Below are 21,555 nucleotides of genomic sequence, written 5' to 3'. Positions count from 1 at the left end.
AGTCCAAAGCCTTCAGTTCAGACAGAGGTAGAGGAAGAAGAAGACATATTGATTCAAGTAGAAGAGGAAGTCTCTCAAGTTAGTCAGACAGAGGAAAAGATTCAAGTAAAAGCTCGAGCTAGTCAGAAAGAGGAAAAGATTCAAGTAAAAGAGAAGGTCTTTCGAGATAGTGAGACAGAGGAAGGAAGTTTAGAGCAGAAAAATCTATCAGGGGAAAAGTTAAAACAGGTGACTGCTAATAAGACCCTTTTGTTAGAGAGCGTAAGTGTCCAACCAACAGCGCCACCTCTACAGGAGACTGCTACTAACAGCACTCTATCACCAGAGGGCATAAGTGTCCAATCAACAGCACCACCTCCATATGCTAAGAGACTCCCAACCCCCGCAGTTGATAGTTTGGATCCTGAGACAGGATCTCAAGTATGCCCTGTATTTGAGGTAGGAGGGCAGCGAACTTACCAGGGTTTAAATTTCAAATCAGTGAAGGAGCTAAAAGAGGCTGTAGCAACCTATGGTCCTCAAGCACCCTTCACTGTAAGCTTGGTCGAATCCATTACCAACTTAAGCATGACGCCAGCAGATTGGGCTAGTTTGTGTAAAGCTGTGCTAAATGGAGGACAATACCTGTTATGGAAGGTTGCCAATGAGGAATTTTGCAAGGAGACGGCTAGTCGAAATGCAGCAGCTGGTTATCCTCAGAGAAATCTAGATATGTTGTTAGGAAAGGGACCTTATGAGGATCGGCAGCAACAACTTGCATATGATCCTGGTGTATATTTACAAATTGCTGTAGATGCAGTTAGGGCATGGAAGTCTTTACAAGAACCTGGAGGTTTACAAGGTCAATTATCTAAGATAATACAAGGAGCTAATGAACCTTACGCTGAATTTGTAGATAGGCTTATTCAAACAGCTACCAGAGTTTTTGGGAATACAGAACAAGCAATGCCATTTATAAAACAACTGGCTTATGACCAAGCGAATCGTTGGTGTAGAGATATCATTAGACCATGGAAACATGAAGATTTAAACACATATATTAAATTATGTAGAGACATTAATGAACAAGGGCAAATTGTGGCAGCTGCAGTAAAACAAGCTTTAGATGCCAGAGACATTAATGAACAAGGGCAAATTGTGGCAGCTGCAGTAAAACAGGCTTTAGATGCCAGAGACATTAATGAACAAGGGCAAATTGTGGCAGCTGCAGTAAAACAGGTTTTAGATGCCAGAGACATTAATGAACAAGGGCAAATTGTGGCAGCTGCAGTAAAACAGGCTTTAGATGCCAGGCCAAGAACATGCTACAATTGTCAACAAACAGGACATTTTAAAAGGAATTGCCCCATAGGAGGAGGGTTTAACAAAACTAGGTATCAAACAAGTAGAATACCGGGTATTTGCCCACGATGCCGTAGAGGGAGACATTGGGCTAATGAATGCCGTTCTCAAACCACCATAGAGGGTACTCCATTATATTGGGCTAATGAATACCGTCCTCAAACCACCATAGAGGGTACTCCATTATCAAAAAACGAACAAGGACAAGGTGTTTATCCACAATATCGTGGACAAAGGCATCGGGCTCCGTTGCCAAAAAATGGACAGGGGGCCCCAATGCTCCGGGGCCCCAAACCACAAATATACGGAGCACTGGAGGAACCCAGCAACCCCAGCAACCCCATCAGGGTAGTGCCCAGCACATCAGATCCCTCATCAGACAAACCAGAGCGCAGGGTTGGACATCTGCGCCTCCACCAAATCAGTACTAACTCCAGAGATGGGAGTTCAAATCATTCCCACAGGGGTAAAAGGACCTCTTCCCAAAGGAACAGTAGGCTTATTATTGGGACGCAGCTCTTCTACTCTAAAAGGACTTTTGATAAGTCCTGGGGTAATTGATTCCAATTATGAAGGTGAAATAAAAATTATAGCCAGTTCTCCAAAGGGTATATCAGTAATTTCACCAGGAGATAGAATAGCACAGTTACTAATAATACCAAGCCTACATGATAAATTTTCCAGTCATGTTGTAGAAAGAGGTTCCAAGGGATTAGGCTCCACAGGTGTAGATTGGGCTATGCTTTCTTTAAATTTAGATTCTCGCCCCATGCTAAAACTAAATATTCAAGGACATGAATTTAATGGGCTACTGGATACAGGTGCAGATCTTAGCATCATCTCTCGTCAAGAATGGCCAAAACATTGGCCATTACAACAAGCCACTCAATCGCTTCGAGGCCTAGGAGTGGCGACTAATCCCGATAGAAGTGCAATGCTATTAGATTGGAAGGATCCTGAAGGATGTGAAGGAACTATACAGCCATATGTATTGGATCATCTTCCCGTAAATTTATGGGGACGAGATGTCTTAGATCAATTAGGTTTGACATTAACAAATAATATCAATCAAAATGCACCCACTATTATGGCTAGACAAGGTTTTAGGAAAGGAAAAAGATTAGAAAGACAAGAACAATGTATAGCAGCACCAATACAAATAGATCAAGGAACAGACAGACATGGGTTGGATTTTCACAAAGGGCCACTGAGACAATAAAAATTACATGGAAATCAGAAAGACCAGTATGGGTTCCTCAGTGGCCCTTGACTAAAGAAAAGACACAAGTAGCCCATGATCTGGTCAAACAACAATTAGCGGAAGGACATATACAACCTTCTGTATCTCCCCATAATACTCCCATTTTTGTCATCAAAAAGAAATCTGGTAAATGGAGATTACTGCAAGATTTAAGAGCCATTAACAATGAAATGGTCATTATGGGACCTGCTCAATCGGGGATTCCTCAATTGTCTGCTTTGCCAAAAACCTGGTATGTTTTAGTTATAGATATTAAAGATTGTTTTTTTTCAATTCCAATTCATCCTGAGGATAGTCCACGTTTTGCATTTACTATCCCTGCACTAAATCATGAAGGTCCTGATCAGAGATATGAATGGAAAGTACTCCCTCAAGGGATGGCTAACAGCCCAACTATGTGTCAAATTTATGTTAACAAAGTAATCCAGCCACTTAGAAATCAAAATCCTGAACTACAAATATTTCATTATATGGATGATGTATTATTAGCACACAAAGCTAAAAACACATTGCTAGAATGTTATGCCACACTTACAAACTTATTAAAAAATTATAATCTAGAGATAGCAATAGATAAAGTGCAATTAAATTTTCCAATTAATTATTTAGGAGTTCTATTATCCTCAACCATGGTCCGTCCACCAAAAATTCAAATACGAGTAGATCAACTCAAATCACTTAATGACTTTCAAAAGTTATTAGGAGACATAAATTGGATAAGGCCTTATCTAGGTATTCCAACAGGAGAATTGGGACCTTTATTTGATATCCTAAAAGGTCCATCAGATCCAAATTCACCCCGAATGTTAACGCCTGAAGCAAGAAAGGCATTAAAAATCATTGAAACATATATGGAAAATATGCATTTGGATAGAATTGATATAAGTTTGCCTTTATTATTTATTTTATTACCAACAAAAAATATTCCTACAGGAGTATTTTGGCAAGAAGGTCCATTATTATGGATACATTTATCTTATTCTCCTAACACTATTCTTACTAGATATCCTGAGGCTGTAGGACAATTAATACTCAAAGGAATAAAAACAGCAAAGGCAGTGTTTGGAATTTCTCCCCATAAAATTATTACTCCATATACTATGAATCAAATTGATGAATTAGCTAATGAGTTAAATACTTGGGCAATAATAATGTGCAAATCTAATGTTTCATTTGATAACCACTTACCATCTAATCCTTTATTGTCTTTTTGGTCATTGCATCCTGTAATTTTTCCAAAAATGACAAGAAAAACACCTATCATGAATGCTCCAAATATATTCACTGATGGGTCAAATAATGGTACAGCAGCAATAGTTACACCTGATCAAACTTTTACATTTTTAGTACCCAAACAATCAGCTCAAAAGGTAGAGCTTAATGCAGTATTACAAACTTTTGTGATGTTTAAAGATTCTGTATTTAATTTATTTTCTGATAGCCAGTATATAGTTAATGCTATAGTATCCCTTGAAGATGCTGGTAGAATTTCCCCTTCTTCTACTGTTTTCTCTTTGTTTTCCACTATACAAAGTTTAATCTGGGACAGAAAAGATCCATTCTTTATAGGACATATCAGGGCACATACAGGATTGCCTGGAGCCCTTAGTTTAGGCAATGATTTAGCAGATAAAACTACACGTGACATACATATTTTCTCTGTACTAGAAGAAGCTATAAATTTTCATGAAAGATTCCATGTCAATGCTAATACTTTACAAAAGCGTTTTAAAATAACTAAGGAACAAGCTAGACAAATAATAAAACAATGTCAAAATTGTGTGACCTTTTTACCACAAGTTAATCTTGGAGTCAATCCTAGAGGATTGATGCCTAACCATATTTGGCAGATGGACGTCACACACTTGCCAGAATTTGGAAAATTAAAATATTTGCATGTTACAATTGATACTTCTTCTGGATTTTTGATGGGCTCCCTTCATGCCGGCGAAAAAACTAAAGATGTTATAGCTCATTGCTTACAAAATTTTGCCACTGTGGGCATTCCAAAACAGTTAAAAACAGATAATGCCCCTGGTTATACGTCTACTTCTTTTAAACAATTTTGCTCATCATTTGGCATTACTCATATAACAGGAATCCCATACAATCCACAGGGTCAAGGCATAGTTGAAAGAGCTCATCAAACTATTAAAATGTACTTATTAAAGCAAAAAGATGGAATTGGGAAGGGGTATATATTCCCCAAAGATAAACTTAAAATAACGCTTTTTACTCTAAACTTTTTAAATTTGGATTCATCAGGACTTAGTGCTGCAGAAAGGCATATGTGTCCAAAAAATGTACATAAGCCCAAGGTACTTTGGAAAGATATTCTAACAGGACAATGGAAAGGTCCTGACCCAGTAATTGTCTGGAATCGGGGGTCTGTTTGTGTGTTTCCACAGGAAGAACAGCAGCCAATTTGGATTCCAGAGAGATTAACCAAGGTTCTGACCCAGAACAGCAGCCGATTTGGATTTCAGAGAGATTAACCAAGGTTCTGACCCAGTGATTGTCTGGAGTCGGGGGCCTGTTTGTGTGTTTCCACAGGGAGAACAGCAGCCGATTTGGATTCCAGAGAGATTAACTAAAGCGATTTCTACAGACCAAAAAGAAGATGATTTAGCTCAAATCCATAATAGCTGATATCCAAAACTCCAATTTGGCTATCCTTACATCTGCAACAGAACCAGGATGCTTTTTTCAATATCTATTTTATTATTGCCCTTTCCCATATCATGAAGTTCTATTTTATTTTTTTGAGCTCATATAGACCTAGGTTAATGTTTTGCTGATCAGTTCTATTTTTTTTGACTATAGAGTTTTTAAACATTGCAATAGAGATTTTACCTGTAAAAAGTTATAAGGCCTTTACTATTATGTTATGTGTTGTATGTATTATATTATGTGTGCACACTTGTGTTTTGTGTTATATGTTTGAATGTACGTATGTCCAATGTACGTATTTCCATATATCATATATGATGAGCGCTCATGAAAAGATAGTGTCTTTTAGTGTCTTCTGGAATGTTACCTAATTTTTTCTTTAGTCATTATTGCCAGAATTCCTATCTTCATCCCTGTGCCGGTGAAGACAAAGATAAAACTAATCTACAGTTTCTGCAATAGCCATCACTGAACTGCTTACAGAACTTGCACTGAACTGCTTACAGAACTATGTGTCACTTGTATGCATTGTGAACTATCTGTTGGTGCAACGACTTGTGGTAGTGTTGGGGTATTTTTGCTGATGATATCATCGGTGGTACAATTTTCCCAAAAGGAGCCGTCAATTGACTTGGTATATCTTCCTCCCTTCTGCTTGTCATGATCATTCAGCTAAAATTTGGGGGTCAACAGAGGTGAGGCAAAGAACCTCACCCCCCCCCCCCCCCGCTGAGACCTCTCCACAGGTGTGGCTGTACTGGACCGGTAGTCAATGACGGGTAAGATCCAATTACAATGGTACCAACCTAAGACAGGAGGCTGACGCCCTGAGGTCAGCTCATCCGAAGACGGGTAAGGACCATATGTATTGGACAACCTAAGGCAGGCACGGTCCATAAGCCACATGCTTGTTGTTTAAACAGAGAGGGGGAGATGTTGAGAGCCACAGCCAAAGGGGCCCCAGCAAACTTCCAGCTGCCAGCAAGCTTCAGACTGCCCCAGCAACATCTAGCTGATTGGCTCCTCTGCGGTGATGTTCATTGGGCTGTTTCCCTGCCCTTCAGACTGCCAGCTGATGATTGGCTCACAGCTGCCCCAGCAACATCTAGCTGATTGGCTCCTCCACGGAGCTGCTCATTGGGTGACTTCTTTGGCTCTGCCCACGCAACCCAGCCAATCGGCCTCAAGAGGAGGAGGATTGTGGGAGGAAAAGGCTGGTGTGGGGGAGAGAGGCTTGTGGAAGCCGGTGGTGGCAGTTGGGCTCTGAGGGTTTTTCCCTGGAGCTGTTTTGTTTGGCGTTTGTAGTTCTAAAAATAAAGTTAGTTTCTTTTTGACAAGTGGCTCCTGATTTGTGCCAAGCCAGACTTCGGCACTATAGGGGTGCAGAAAATGCACCCACATGGACAGATCGCTGCTTTAATGTGGACCTGCTTTGTGATCCACAGAGGGAAGCAGCTCCTCCTCCCTATATTCATCCTGCCTGTTCAAAGTCATAGCCAGGTGACATGATGAGCTTCTAGGCATGAGTGGAAGAATGTGGCTGCTTTCCTAAAGAATGTCTCTGACCTTTTTTGCTTTTTTACATTTTTTTCCTTAAGAAAGAGTGGGAGAGAGAAAGAGAGAGAGAGAGAGAGAGAGAGAGAGAGAGAGAGAGAGAGAGAGAGAGAGAATTTTTAATATTTATTTTTTAGTTGGCAGACACAACATCTTTGTTGGTATATGGTGCTGAGGATCGAACCCGGGCCACACGCATGCCAGGCGAGCGCGCTACCGCTTGAGCCACATCCCCAGCCCGCTTTTTTACATTTTAAACTTGGTTGGGGATCAAGTCCAAGGCCTGAAGCAAGCTAGGCCAGTGCTCTACCATTGAGCTATACCCCCAGCCTGTTAAGTGTGATATATTAGATGCCTCAAATTTTTGAACAATTAATATTCAACATATCTATTTATAATCATTTGCTCACGCTTGAAGACACATTTTCTTATAAAATGTTCATTTTACCTCTCCCCCACTTAATTCATAATGTAAATAAACTATGTTACTAATGAAAATAGGATCACTATATTAATAATATTCACTAGCAATATACCCAAGTACATGAATAGTAGTCCTATGAAAAGAAGAATCTGATGTCTTTGAAGTTCATATAGTAACAGAATGGGGGGAAAAAGAGGGGAAGCAAAGTTGTGTTCTCTTTCCAGTAAAAAAAGACCATTCGCAATATTTTTGAAATAGGTCTTTAGCATCTTTTGGCCTTCCTCTCTGTACATCTGCCCTCGGCACCCCAATCCATAATATAAGTGTTTACTTCTGCCTCTTAGCCACCTTCTTCCTCTAGCTTCTCAGTCCAGGGATCTGTCCGTAATGTTGCAGAGACAGGGGAAAACCCAAGCCAGTCAGCACACAGAAGTAAATTTGCTGTAGTTTCCTCTGCTGTCATGTGCTACTTCATTAGGAAGGTCAGACCTGTTAGAGATTTGACTCCTCTAAACTACCCACCATGTGCCTTAGACTCATGATATCTCTAATTTTACTAGTATGGTTGCTGTTTGTTGATGTTTCTCATGTTGGCAGTCACTTTAGTGCTTAGGGACAGGAGTGACATCACAAGAATACTTACCACAAGTTTAAGCTTTGTAATTTCAGCTTGCCCACACATCAAACAAAGCCCGTCTTTCATTTTTCAGTACCTGGCAAAGGAGCTGCTCTGGCGTGTGCTGCAATGTAACCCATTTAACTATATTCAATTTTCATTTAAAAACAACCCTGGTTTCACCCTAGCCAAGTCTGTCAAAGTCAGCTGGCTCACTTCTTTTCCAGTTATAATTTCAGAACTATTATGACATGGCAGCCAACTCTCTAAGTCCCAATAGTCCCTCCAGGACCCAGGGTCCTAATGTAACAGAGTCTGGTGGTTTAGTAGTAATCACTGCCTCAGTGCTCTTGGGGTGGTTGCATAAGCAGTAGGGCCACTTGTGGATAAAAACACCTGCAAAGACAAGCAAGCCTGTCATCATTTGAGCAAATATAAATTAGGAAGGAATACTGTCATTCTCCATTGAAATGAGCTTCCTGTGGTTTTTGTTTTCTCCATCTTTTAGTAAGAATGAGCCTCATATGAGACATTGTTCAATCAATCAAGCAAGTAACATTCCTGTCTGGGTGGAATTAGGGTGGACACAACTCAGGAAAGAACACCGAAAAGCAGATAAGTCATCAGAGAGCTTCAGACAACTGGGATGGACATAATTAAATAAGTCGGAGCAGTGTTATGATGCCTGAACTGGTCTCCAGAAGAGACTTCAACACTAAATGTCAGAGAGATGATGGATGGTGAGTGTACTAAGAACCTGAGACAGAAGCACCAGCTGGAGGAGGACAGGCAGAAAAAGACTGGGTCTTCAACAGCTGTGTTACAGATTTGGGGTTCACTCTAAGGACCATAGGAACTTTCAGCAAAGGTTTCAACCACAAGTGGCCCATGCAGATAAGAAGACAGCAAGACTGAGAAAAGCATCAGAAAAGCCTCAGTGCTGCCATTGCCAGACAGTGGTGGATGGACTTACTAAAAATGGCCTGAAAACAGGTGTATGGGATGAAGGAAAGCCTAGCATGTGCAAGGCCCCAGGTTTGACCCCTAGGACAGGGGTAGGGGATGGGATACAGCAATGACTCCAGATATGAAGCTAGGTCAAACTGTGATGCAGTTTACAGAACTAGAGGCCTGTAGGAAAGCAGGTGGGGAGGGAAGACGAGGAGACCAGTTTTAAATGTCCTTACTTAAGAACACTGCAAGCCAATACCTTTGATGAATACAAATGCAAAAGTCCTCAACAAAATGAAGGATAAAAATCATATGATTACAAGAGATGCAGAAAAAGCTCTTCCTGAAATTTAACATCCTTTAATGATTTAAAAAAAAACCAACAAAATAAAACAAAACAAAAACCCTCTCAATAAATATGACACACAGGAATGTTCTCAACATAGTAAAGGCTACGTATGACATGTACAGAGCTCACATCATAGTCAATGGTGAAAAGCTCAAAGCTTTGCCTCTAAGTTCAGGAACAGGATAGGATGCCCATTCTTACCTCATCTACTCAACATAGCACTGGAAGTCCTATCAAAGCAATTAGGCAAGCAAAAGAAATTAAGAGATCAGAAAAAGAAAAGACAGTAAATTGTATACTGTTTGCAGAACAGGATTGTTATGGTTTGGGTCTTTAAATGTCCCACCAAAAGCACATGTGTTGGGGACTCAGTGTTCAGAGGTGAGGGCCTTTGGGAAGTGATTACATCACAAGGGCTCTGACTTCAATTAATAATTTATAGATTCATAACTTAATAGGCTATTGAGAGATGGGGCCTAGCTGGAGGAAATTCAGTCATGGGGGTGTGAACTTGAAGAGGATACTTTGTCTCCAGCACCTTCTTTTCTTTCCTCCCCAGGCCCTATGAGGTTAGTCCTTTGTTCCACCACACACTCCCCAACATGATGTTCTTCCTCACCACAGTCAAGTAACCATGGACTGAGACATCTGAAACCAAGAGCCAAAATAAATATTTCTTTCTTAAGTTGATTTTCTCTGGTATTTTGTTGCAGCAATGGAAAGCTGGCTAACACAGTAATCTTATAGATAAAAAACTCTAGAAACTCTACCAAAAGACTGTTAGTATTCATAAATAGCCAGCTAAATTGGAGAATATAAAATCAATATATGGAAATCAGTAGCTTTCCTAGGCACTAAAAATGAAAAATTTTCAATCCAAAAAGGAATGAAAAAGAATCTCATTTGCAATAGCATCAAAAAAAAAATAAATAAAAAGAAAAAAGCTTCTGCACAGCAAAGAAAACAATTAGGAACGTGACAACAGTATCTACAGAATGAGAGAAAACCTTTGCTATCTACCCTTCTAATAGAGGATTGACATCTAGAATATATACATAAAGAACTCAAAATACTTAACACCAAAACAACAAATGACCCAATTAATAAATAATGAATTAAAAGATATTTCTCAAAATACAAATGGCCAACAAATTCATGAAAAAGTGTTCAACATCATTAGCAATTAGGGAAATGAAAATCAAAACTACACTGAGATTTCATCTCACACTAGTCAGAATAGCAGTCATCAAAAACATAAGCAATAATAAATACTGGAGAGGATGCAGAGATAAAGGAACACTTTTAGACTGTTGGTAAAACTGTAGATTAATAGAACCAGTTACAGAAATCAGTACAGAGGTTCCTCAAAATGCTCGGCATTGAACTAGCATATGACTCAGCTATACCCCTCCTTGATATTTATCCTGAAGCATTAAAGTCATCATACTACAGTGATAACTGCATACCCATGTTTATAGCCATAAAATTCACAACAGCCAAACTACAGAACCAGCCTAGGTGTCCATCAAATGTTCAATGTATATTAAAAAAAAAAATGTGGTATATATACACAATGGAGTTTTATGTAGCCATAAAGAAAAAATGATATTATGTCATTTTCAGGAAAATGAATGGAACTTATGTTAAGTGAAATAAGTCAAATTCAGAAGGTCAACAGACACATTTTTCTCTCATATACGGAAGCTAGAGGAGAAAAAGGACAAGAAAGGGGAACAGATCTCATGGAAATTAAAGGGAGATCAGTAGAGGAAAAGGACCAAAGGCAGGAAGGTGGGAAAGGAGAGGGGAAGTACTAGAGAGTGATATCAGTCAATCTGTATTGTTAGATTGTGTGTATGTATGAATATGCAGCAATAAATTATATCATTATGTACAACTATAATGTATCAACAAAAAAGTAAAAATAATTATTACTATGGTCAAAATGTCCATATTACCCAAAGCACAGATTCAATGCAATCTCTAGCAAAATCCCAATAACATTTTATCATAGAAATAGAAAAAAAAAAAACCCTAAACTTCATACAGAACCATAAAAGACCCCCAACTGACAAAAAAAGCAATCTCAAGAAAAATGAATAAAGTTGGAGACATTATAATATATTGATTATATCATATTGTTATATTGATTTCAAACCATATTATAAAACTATAGTAATCAAAACAGCATGATATGGGCATAAAAATTGAAGAAAGAAATAGGAAAAGGGAGTCAAGAAACTAACTTTAACATACATGGTCAACTAATATTTGGTAAGGTGCAAAGAATGAGGAAAGGATATTCTTTTAATAAATGGTATTGGGATAACTGCACATCTACACACAAAAGAAAACTGGTTCCTTATCTTATAAAATACACAAAAATCAACTAAAAATGGATTAAAGACTTGAGCATAAGAACTAGAACCATTAAATCCCTAGAAGAAAATATAGGGAGAAAGGTCTTTGACACTGGTTGTGGCAACGAGTATTTGGATATGCAATAAAAAGCATAGATAACAAAAGGAAAAATGAACAAATGGGACTATATATCAACTAAGGTCCTGTACAGCAAAAAAAAAGGCAACCTTTGGAATAGGAGAAAATATTTGCAAATTATATATCCTTTACAGGGGACTAATGCCCCCAATATATAAGGAATTCAAACAATTCATCCACAATAAAGCAAATGAACCCATTATGAAATGAGCAAAGAATCTGATTCAAAAGTCTTGTAAAGATGACATGCAAATAGCCAGCAAGTATATGGATAGGTCTTCAACGCTGCACATCAAGGAAATGCAAATCAAAACCATAGTGAGATATCACCTCACACTCCTTAGAATGGCTATGATCAAAAAGGCAAGAGATAACAAGTGCAGGTGAGGATATGGAGAATAGAAACCCTTGCACAATGCTGAGAAGTGTTGTACACTTGTACAGTTATTATGCAAAAGAGTATGCAGGTTCCTCAAAAAAATAAAAATAAAAACAATACTACCAGAGGATCCACCAAGCCCACTATCAGGCATATTTTAAAAGAAATGAAATCAGTATGTTGAAGAGACATCTGCACCCTCATGTTCATTGCATTATTCACAAGAGCCAAGATATGGAAGAAACCGAAGTGTCCATCAACAGACAAATGAATACAGAAAATATTGTAAATGTGTACAATGGAATGTTATTCAGCTGTTTGAAAAAAAAGAAGAAGCAGCTGCTGGAAATCTTGCCATCTGTGACAACATGGATGGAGATGGGGGATATTAGGCTAGGTGAAATTAGCCAGGCACAGAAAAATATTACATGACCTTACACATATGCAGTAAGTAGAATGATGGTTGCGAGGGGCTGGGGTGGGTGGTAAGAGAAATGGAGATCTTGGCCAAAGAGTACAGTTTCTGTTTTAAGTTGAGTAAGTTCTAAAGATCTAATGTAAGCATGGTGACTACAGCTAATAAATCTGTACTGTACGCCTGAAATCTGCTGAGAAGATCTTAAATATTCCGAAAATTGGTATCTATGAGGTGACAAATTTATGTCAATGTCTGATTGACATAAATTAGTGATCAGTCAATCTGTATTTATATCAAAAGATAAGGTGTTCACTTTTAATATATACAATTGCTTTGCACATATGTTTATATATTGCAGGGCATAGAAACCAGGACCTTGTGCATATCAGGAAAGCACTTTGCCACTGAACTACATCCCCAGTCTTGAGAATATATGATTTTTATTTGTCAATTATCCCCAATGAAACTAGGCAAATTTTAAGGGAAAAAAATATCCCAAACATATCTAGATAGCTAGATGGATGGAATGATAGATGGACGGATAGACATAGGCAGGAAGGTAGGTAGTCGGGTAAACAGACTGTCTTTGCAATATGTAAGTGAAGATGTCCAGGAGGTAGCTTAAGATATATTCTGGGTCTGGAGTAGACCAAAGCCTGGCAATCACACACAGATCCAAAGTAATCCTGTCACTTTGGACAATAATCAGAACCAGAAGGGGTAGGCCAGTGTAGTGGCCCCAGAAACACCTCAGCAGATAGACACAAACTACTTAGGAGAGGGAATTCAAATGTTAATAACCACACAGCGTGGATTTCCTGGGAAGCCTTCAGGATTCCTGTCTTTATACCTGTTATTCAGGTGCTCTGGGCACTCCAAGAACATGGTGCAAATATACCAGAAAGCCTCTTTTAACTTTATCAAATAACCTTTGGCAAGAAATTTATATTTCTAATTCCTCCACCCCATACTACCATAAGTGTAGCAATCTACTTTCACCAAAAACACTTGACACTTGAAAATTAAAAATGAAATGAAGTTAAAGTCTCACACCTCAGTTCAGCAAAGACAACTGAAAACCTAGCAGAGGCTTAAGATTTCACTTTCAAATTAAATTCCTCACACAGCTTGTTCCTAAGTACCTGTCATGACAGACTCCACTCCTGGGCCAAGAGCTTACCACAGTGTCCAGGCCTGGGAAGCCACCACCAGGGATCTCTTTCCAGGAGATGATGACAACAAAATCATAGTTAGCCATCTCTATTTTCCAGGACTCTTGCATTGTCCACATAATTTTGGAAAACTTCAGGTTAAAAAAAGAAAAGTGTGGGCATCCAGTCCTCAATAATGGAGTGACTAATGACTTTAAATTAAACCAAGCATAATAATTTCTGAAGAAGTTGAAGTTTTTCTTAATTTTCTCCTTTCTCGTTATACTTACAAACAACCTTTTCTAGACAGCTGAGTAAAACTAGATAAGGGGCTGGGGTTGTGGCTCAGCAGTAGAGCACTCACCTAGCATGTGCGAGGCCCTGGGTTCCATCCTCAGCACCACATAAAAATAAATAAATAAAATAAAGGTATTGTGTCCAACTACAACTAAAAAATAAATACTTTTAAAATTACTTTAAAAAACTAGTTAATAAATGGAAATGTGAGGTATTTCTTGTGATAAAGAAGCTCTGGGGGCTGGGGATGTGGCTCAAGCGGTAGCGTGCTCGCCTAGCATGCGTGCGGCCCAGGTTCGATCCCCAGCACCACATACAAACAAAGATGTTGTGTCTGCCGAAAACTAAAAAATAAATAAATATTAAAATTCTCTCTCTTCTCTCCTCTCCCCCCCCACCTCTCTCTCTCTCTTAAAAAAAAAAAAAAGAAGAAGAAGAAGAAGAAGAAGCTCTGTCAAAGACTTAAAGTTGGGCTACACCTATGGCAGCTAAAGATCAGTCAAAAAGCCCCCCCCCCTCTCTCTCACACACACACACACACACACACACACACACAGGAATTCCACACCTGCATGACTAGCCAACCAGCTGGGGAGAAGTCAATATGAACATCCAGAGGGGAAGGGATGATGGCTGTGATGGCTGAGACTTGGGCTCCACCTACATTCACTCCCTAGAACTCCAGCAATAAGGGAAGACAATGAAATTATATACTCTTTAACTTCAAAATTCCTGGGGCACATTCCATATTCTGTATTTGATTCCACAACCAGGTGATCCGGAATGGGAACCACCATTCCAAAGGAATCTGGAGCACAGGTCAATCAGCCTGTTTGACAATGGATGCTCCAATTACGGTAACCATTGGAATCAAGTTACCCTTCCCAGTTCCCTCACTAATCTGGGAGGCCACCGGGTGCTTGATTCTGAACACATTCAGTAACTTTGAGCCTCACATGGAATTAATTGCCTTCCTACAGCCTGCCAACAAAGCAATTTCAGAATCAAATTGTTGTGCCAATTTTGACAAGAATAAGGAGTGTCACTTTTCTGCTGAAAGTTCTTTCACAGCTCCCTACCCGGCAGTGCTGATCAGACTTTTCCTCTGCATGACTCCTGATAACAATAGATTTCATATATGGATAGACAGGTAGACAGAGAGTGAGGGGAGGGAGGAGGAGGAGATAGATGAATAGACAGAGACTGAGAAAGATAGATGAGATGGACAGACAGTGATAAGGAGTGTGTCAGACGACAGACGGACAGACAGGCTACAGTAGTCAGCTTTCCCCACTACTTATTCTGAGGTTTCATTTTCTATTTTCAGTAGTCTGCAGTCAATTAGGCACCAAACACAACATGAATTTCTTCCATCTTCCCAATTTCACAGATAGAAGATTCACTCTTACCATAGAGCATATGATTTCTTTTTAACTCAGAATATGATTTTTCTTTTTTCCTTATTAAATAAGCAGAAGACTTTCACCTTTTCACTTAAAGAAAACACATCTTCTGGGCTGGGGCTGTAACTCAGTGGTAAAGCGCCTTCCTCACATGTGTGAGGCACTGGGTCCAATCCTCAGCTCTACATAAAAATAAAGATACTGTGTGTTTATCTACAACTAAAAAATATAAAAGAAAACACATCTTCTCTTTGGCTTCTTTTTGGCATATCCAAATTATCAGCATCACTGCTCTTGTGCTTTGGGGCCATGATTAAATGAAATAGGGTTACTTGATTAAATGAAATTGGGGGGCTGGGGATGTGGCTCAAGCGGTAGCGCGCTCACCCGGCATGCATGCAGCCCGGGTTCGAGCCTCAGCACCACATACAAACAAAGATGTTGTGTTCGCTGAAAACTAAAAAATAAATATTAAAATTCTCTCTCTCTCTCCCTTTAAAAAAAAAATAATAATAGGAAAAAAAAAGAAATTGGGGCAGTGAGGGTGGGGGCGAGTTACTCTTTTTCGTGACTGATCCAAACAAACTCCATAAAGACAGGACCTGTCTTAGTCATCGTTAGTCATAGTAACAATCTATCTGATAACTGAGATGGCAACTAAGATATTTTGAGAAAGACAGATAAGACAGACTGCATTCTTATAACATTATTACAGAATATTGTTATAATTATTGTTATTAATATTTATTATTGTCAATCTCTTATTGTTATTTTAAGACCCTGTGATCTGCCTCTTGCCTTATCTCCCATAGGCAATTTCAACTTGTCTATGAGCTTCAGTTTGAGAACCTTCAGGAAGTGAAATTCCCCTAATGGCTTCCTGACATTGACAACTCCAGTATTAATCATGATGCTGGGCCACAATCCATGGATCACACACATGTGATATAAAGTTAGGTTTTTGCTGGGCACAGGGGTGCATGCTGTAATCCCAGGGACTTGGGAAAACTGTAATTTCAAGGCCAGTCTGGCAACTTAGCAAGACTCTGTCTCAAAATAAAAAAGAAAAAAGAGCTAGGGATGTAGCTCCGTCATAGAGCATCCCTGGATTCAGTATGGGGGCAGTGAGGGTGGGGGCGAGTTACTCTTTTTCATGACTGATCCAAACAAACTCCATAAAGACAGGACCTGTCTTAGTCATCCTTAGTCACAGCATACATATATATAGCACAGGGTTTGGCACCTAATAGCAGCTTGATAAATATTTGATGTAACTTCCAGGGCCTCTTTGTAAACAGTAAGTTTGAATGTCTACAAAGTAAACTCATCATTCTGTGGGAGGCTACAAAAATTCTTCCGAATTTTCTGAACTTTACAATATTAAAAAAAAATGACATCCAGTGTTTTCTCCATATACCAATAAGAAAAAGAATAACACGTTTGAGAACTGGAAGGCCCAAAGAAGTTAAGCCCCCCAAAATACCCTATCATGCTTTTTGCCTTCAAGAATCAGCCATGAAATGACTGCAAGGCCCTATTACTTAAGTCACGTTCTCCAGAATATACACATGCAACTGGACACCTAGACACTACGAAGTGAGAACTACAAATCATGTCAACCCTCAAGAGCAAACTTAAAAAAAAAATGTGAAAGGTCACAAGACTTCTGCTCTTTTCCTTGATCAGACACTTGACCAACTAGCCAGTCACCAAAACAGACTTTATAAAATGTACTAGCTTTTCAAGGTCCCTTTGGATTCTGGAAAAGAGATGTGTAGAAGCTGAAATGCTGTATTTATCAGTATAATTACCCTGCTGCTAACTTATGTCATGTCCATATGATTTGGGGGAGGAGATGTGGAAAAAGAGGCAAACTTAATTTCAAACTTCAGAAATCTTGACAACAAAAAAACCCACCATAAACCTGGGAGCTCTGAATCGCTTCCTAGGATGCATTTTACTATTTCTTCTCAACTACTTTTACCCCTCAATGGGGCAGGTGAGTGAAATGCTTGGGTTTTGTAACATTTTTATTACACAAAATAAATGGTGCACATCACATTATGCTAAGCTCCAAGGAGTGCTTGGCTACCTTTGCTTAATGGAAATTTCTTATCTCAAATAAGAAATGCAAAAAGAGATGAAGGACAAAAGAAGAACCTTGCCTAATGAGATGGTTCTTTCTTCTGTCTTCAGAATGCTGGATCTATTATTTTTGCAAGATTCCTTCCTCCTACTCCCTTCAGTTTTTAAACCTTTATTCTAATTTTCTTCCCCAATTTACAGATTTAAAAAAGTCACATAAGCTCTCTAATATTGTATCTTAAAGTACAAGTGAAAATAAAAAATAGGAACTGAGGCCAGTGCTGGGTGTCTGACCTGCTCATGGACCATGCACTTGACTACAGGTAAGGTTCAAGAGTGTGTCATTCAAGCAGGACCCAAACTGCCCTTTATGTTGGTGGGTAGAATGGTTACTATTCCTGGCCAGGCAGTATAACCCCAGCAACTCTGAAGGCTGAGGCAGGAGGATCATAAGTTCAAAGCCAGCCTCAGCAACCTAGCAAGGCTCTAAGCAAAGTAGCTGGATTCTATCTCAAAAAGATCAGGGGAGCCTGGAGATATGGCTCAGTGGTCAAAGGCCCCTGGGTTCAATTCCCAATACCCCCATGACAAAAGAGAATAGCTACAGTTCCTGGGCTACCTATTCAGTGTGGTTGCACAGCTCTGTGAATAAAAGTGGGTTTGGGGGTTCAAGGATAGAAGAAACTCTTCTATGGAATGAGGTGATTAACACCTTTCTGAATTAAAAAAATAATTCTCTTAAACACAACTTATTATTATTGTATAAAATTAAATACAGCCATGACATGGATGAACTTCAAGAGCTTTGGGCTAATAAGAGAAAGAATGAAGACACCCATGCCATATGATTCCAGACACACTGAGATGTACAAAAAGAGCATGTCCCCAGAGACACAAAGCAGATTAGAGGCTGTTTGGGGCTGAAGGAGGAATCAGGCAAAAAATATAAATGGACACCAGTCTTTTTAGGGGGGGAATGATGGAAACATTCTCAAATTAGATTATAGGGATGATTGCACACCTCTGAAAAGTACTGAAAATCACTGAATTGTATAATTAAAGTGAGTAAATTTCATGGTATATAAACTACATCTCATTAAACTGTTAAAAATTAAAAACTAAATCTTAATCATAATGACCGTATTAGTAGTCTGATAAACATTATGAGGATTTAGACAACAGATCACATAATTCAAGGGAAAACATGTTTTTAAGTATACAAGTAACAGATTTCTGCAGAAGAGTCACAATCTAATATTTCCCAAATCCATAGCTGTGATGCTATTATATATATATATATATATATGTATATATATATATATATATATATTTTTTTTTTTTTGGTTCTTGGCTCATAATTCCCATAATAGTCCTTGTCATTTTCTAAATGACTATAGATTAGTAAGGCTAAAACATTCAGTCTTCTGTCCTTGGTCCATAAAACAGTTTCAGAATGATAAAAGTGCCAAATGGTTATAACACTGGGCACTTTAGGTCCCAGAGGCAGCATTAGAAAGCAAAACTGCCCTCTCTGACCTTCTCCTGCCCTCCCTCTACCTGCTTCTTTTTCTCCCCCAAAATTAGAATGTCTCTTCCCCAAGTCAGGTGTGATGGTTTAATCTTGATTGTCAACTTGACTGGATTGACAGATGCCTAGGAAATTAGTAAAGCACACCTATGTGTGTCTGTGATATTATTTCCAGAGATAATTGAGTCATGGGACTGAGGGCAAAGGCCCACCCTAAATGTGCTGAACATGGGTGAGCAGCACTGTCCAATAGGTTGGGGACCTGGATGGAACAAAAGCAGGATGAGGAAGCCAGCCAGCCAGCCATGCAAGCTCAGTTTTTCCTGAGCAGTTGTGTCTTTTGTTGCCAACATAGCCCATGAACATGAGACCCCAGTTTCTTCGGCCATTCAACATGGATTCCCAGAAGCAATTCCATAGGGCTTCTAGGCCTTCAGGTTTGGACTGGGGATGTATCATTAGTCCCTCTTGTTTTGAGGTTTCAGTTTCTTGGACTGAGTGGTTTCTCTGGCTCTTCAAGTGTGCAGAAGAACATTGTGAGACTGTCCAGCTTATGATCATGTAAGCTAATGTAACAAATCCCCTTTTATAATTATCATATATTCTACAGTTGTTTGAATCAGCTTTTTCACTGCTGTGACCAAAAGAATGATTGTGGAGGAAGAAACGTTTATTTGGACTCAAAATTTCAGAAGTCTCAGTCTATAAACAGCCAACTTCATTGCTCTGGGCCCAAGAGGAGGCAGAACATCATGGCGGAAGCATGTGGTGGAGAAAAGTAGCTCAGGACTTAGGAAACAGGAAGCAGTGAGAGAGAACTCGGCTCACCAGCAACAAATTATATACCCTAAAGGCAAGCCTCCAGTAAGGTATCTCCTCCAGCCACTACTACCTGCTAGTTACTAGTCAGTTAATTAATTTCAGTGGGTTAATGCATTGATTAGGTCAAGGATCTCATAACCAAATTATTTCATCTCTAAAATTTCTTGCATTGTGTTACATATGAGTTTTGGGGGACACCTCACATACAAACCATACCACTGGTTCTGTTCCTCTAGAGAACCCTGACTGATATAGCAGGTCATACATTATTCCCTAACCCCACCTTTCCATCCTGAAGCTGGTCGCAAAGAAATTCTCTACCTTGCCTTGTCTGACAATAGATGGTAAGAATTCCTTCTCAGAAGGTCTCCTGTCTCATATTCAGAAGAATGCTGCACAGAGAGGCCAAGAAGAATCTCGACAAGCCTGGTTGGGTCCCCCACTCAAGTCTATGAACATTAAATCATATCCTTTTTGTTCAGTCACATTTCTCCATCATTGCCCATGCTTTAATCATGATTATGTGATGAAGTCTCCATTAAAACTCCAAAGGACAGGGTTCAGAGAGCTGCTGGACAGCTGACCTGGTGGAGGCGTTCAGGAAGGTGAATGAGAACTCACCCATAATATAGGAGTATGGCACACCCAATGCCGCGGGGATGAGCTAGAGACTCCTGAGCTCAGGACCCATCTGATCCTCTCCTTATATGTCTCTTTATCTGCCTCTTTATTTACATCCTTTAAACTATTCTTCATAATAAACTGGTAAATAGAAGTAAGTATTTCCCTGAATTCTTATGAGATGCTGTAGCAAAATTGTAAAGCCTGAAAAGGACACAGGAATCCCAATCTGTAGCTCCAGACCTTCTGGAGGCCTGGACTAAAACTGGGTTTGAAATGGGAAAGTATGGTAGACCTGACCCTCAACCTGTGGGATGTGGTGCTACCTCCAGGCAAATAGCATCAGACTTGAACAGAATGAGAGTGCCTCTGTAAAACAGATGGCTTGCCTCTGGGTGGGGAGAAATCCCCAGATTTGGGGGTCCTGAAAGTGATCTATGTGGTGAGCCTGGAAGAAGAAAAGCCAAACTTGTTTTGCCTCAGTATTTTCAGAACACCTCAAAAACTCTGCAGCATACTGTACAACTCTGCTATCTTTATCACCAGTGAGCTCTAAAAAAGGTCTTATTCTCTCTTGATGTTTTTTCTATCATTCTTTTTAGGGAGTTTAAAAGGAAGCTTTCAATTTGCCATTTGACATCAACTTTCCTCCATGGCACAACCTTAAGTTACACAGGAGAGAAAACCTCGTTCCTTGGACTTGAAATGATTAGAACCACAGAAAGAGCTCTCACTGAAAAAGAAAAAGTTTCCTGGATAGAGCCTGAGTGTTGATCCAGAAGGCAGACAGGTTTCTCATATGTACACCAGGCTCTGAGAGCAAGTGAGTCATCCAAGTACATCACTGTGGTTCAGATTTGGAAAACAGCATCTCCCTCAGCACTATGCTAGTGACAAGCAGAACTCCAGGGGGGCGTTATAGGTGTGTTTGCTGAGTTAATTCATCAGCCTGATGTTGTCGTTTTGCTCCCAGCTGATGTGACTATCCACTAGCCAGGGGGACACATCCATGCCTGTCCACATCCCAGCCTTCCTTTCTAGCTCCACATGCAACATTGGTAAAAAGTGGAAATACCATTCACAGCAATTGCGTGGCAGATGTCCTGAATTCCATTACTGAAGCCTGTGGAATGCCTTCCCACCTCCTCTCAGTCTGACTTACAGCCCACAGGGGGACATGCACCTC

The 21,555-nt window shown here is 39.6% G+C and overlaps 1 protein-coding gene across 9 annotated transcripts in view; it reads right to left on the bottom strand.

The window, feature by feature from the left end:
* Spata13 (spermatogenesis associated 13) overlaps positions 1 to 21,555 on the bottom strand; it is a 331,833-nt gene that overhangs the window by 89,366 nt on the left and 220,912 nt on the right. The gene's annotated exons all lie outside the window — the stretch shown is intronic.

This window comes from Ictidomys tridecemlineatus, chromosome 6 (assembly GCF_052094955.1).
Source record: "Ictidomys tridecemlineatus isolate mIctTri1 chromosome 6, mIctTri1.hap1, whole genome shotgun sequence".
In the NCBI taxonomy this organism is placed as follows: domain Eukaryota; kingdom Metazoa; phylum Chordata; class Mammalia; order Rodentia; family Sciuridae; genus Ictidomys; species Ictidomys tridecemlineatus.
The sequence above is the reverse complement of the archived record's forward strand: the minus strand, read 5'-3'. Positions and strand labels throughout refer to the sequence as shown.